This window comes from Protobothrops mucrosquamatus, unplaced genomic scaffold, assembly GCF_001527695.2.
Source record: "Protobothrops mucrosquamatus isolate PMUCROS unplaced genomic scaffold, P.Mucros_1.0 scaffold114, whole genome shotgun sequence".
In the NCBI taxonomy this organism is placed as follows: Eukaryota; Metazoa; Chordata; class Lepidosauria; order Squamata; family Viperidae; genus Protobothrops; species Protobothrops mucrosquamatus.
Window position 1 is genome coordinate 270,160 of NW_015386486.1, and position 2,076 is coordinate 272,235.

The following is a 2,076-nucleotide window of genomic DNA, read 5'->3' on the forward strand; positions in this document are numbered from 1 at the left end:
AGTTAGCCATACCCTTTATGGGATTCGAACCTGGGCAGTTATACATACTAGTCAGTGATTTAGTCACTGAGCCACAGGTTCTCTTCCCCTCTTTGCCAGCAGAGTCAAGGGAGTAATTATAGGGAGTTCAGACAGATTGGTCTGATTGTGAACAACTTGACATTTTTCAACTGCCATACTGCAGTTTACTCTTTTTACATATCCATAATTATCTTAAAAATATGATCCCTGGGTGTGTCCATATTTACAATCAATAAACAAACGTGAGCACCAGGGAATGCAATAGAATAATTTAATAATAAAAACACCTAATAAAAATGCCTAGCTTTCGTCGGCATCTGTCGACATCATCAGGGCTTACAATGCCAGTCAGTGGGAGAGTCCCTCTTATAGGTTGGCCAGGGTATGCACACGGCTCTTTGATCTCGTCATCGGGCCAGATGTAACAAAATATATTCCAGGCACCGACTTCTTAACAGCAATTGCCTCTCTCTATAAGAGGGACTCATATATGGGATGAGCCAGGGTAGATCCTACATGTTAAATGTTAAATTTATTTGATCACTTTTCCTCTTTCTTTTGTACACCATTTTTTCTTTTTTGTTGTTGTTAGGGTTGAATATATACATTTCTTTTATTTTTTTATTTTTTTTTATTTTACTTTATATGATAAAACAATAAATAATGGAAATAAAAAAATACAGTGGCTCAGGAAACACAGATGCACACAGACACAAAGTGAAAGAGCTACAGCTCAAGTCATTGTCTAAGTGATAGAAATAATAATAATAATAATAATAATAATAATAATAATAAATTTAATTTATATGCCGCCCTTCTCCCAGCGGGACTCAGGGCGGCGCACAACATATTTAAAACAAAACATAAATACATTCCCCCCCGATAAAACCGAATTAAATCAAAGCAGGAAAGAAGAGAGATGCCCCTAAAGATATAAAGGATTTGCCCTTGACATTTTGTTGGAGAGCTGGATTAATCAATGCCCTTTCCTGTTCCTTGATGACATTGAATCAGCTATTGTCTTTCATCGCAAGCTGTTTCATTGCATTGATTCAAGGATAAAAATAAGTCCTTCAAATTCTGAGGGGAAGCGCAATTTAGATATAATACAATTAAGTAAAAAAAATGATATACTCAGAAAAAATGTAATTAAATTGTATGGTGGTTGAGTATACATTGATATTAATATGGACAAGACAGGATCTGCATTGGACATTCTTCTATTAGTAAGATGACAATTTTCCAAAATGCAGCTGTTGCCAAAGGCACATGACAAAGTCTATTGCCCAATGTCCATTCACTTTATACTGTAATTTTGAATGACCATGTGTACAGTGTATTGTGCAATATACAGTGCTGTAAAGTCTAGTTTATATAAAAGTCTAAATTTTTATCTGTTAATGTGCACAGGCTCCAATCATCACAGATCACTCCTGTTTGACTATAAATCTTCATCTACCTGCCCCATCTTCATTAATGTTAAAAAATTATGCAACAAATAATAGCTATCTACTCAAAATAAGTTCTAAAGAGTTTACATAAAGCAAAGATATGAAGGATTACAGCATTATGTAGGTATCTGTGTGGGAGAGATAGCTCAATTTTTGTTAAATAAGATGTCAGATCAGTTTGAATGCAGTTACAGTTTAAATTTGGCTCCTCTCTTCTCTTCTTGTTCCCCCTTCCCTCCCCTTTCCCCTTCCCTCCTTCTTATTGCTATATAATCCTTAATTTTGCACACCCCAAATATATTTACCTAAAGTAATTAGAAAACAATAATAATTCAATATATTAACAGGCAGTATAACAACATTGTAATCTACATCACAGGGAGACCATACAGTACACCGTTCTTATTTATTTATTTATTTATTTATTTTATTTGATTTATATACCGCCCTTCTCCCAACGGGACTCAGGGCGGCTCACAACATATTAAAAAACATAAACACATTTACAACCCCACCCAAGTAAAACCAATTAAAACCGAATATTTAAAGCTGTGCTATTTAAAATTACTCTTAAGATAAACCCGATTTAAAATCCTCCCTAGGC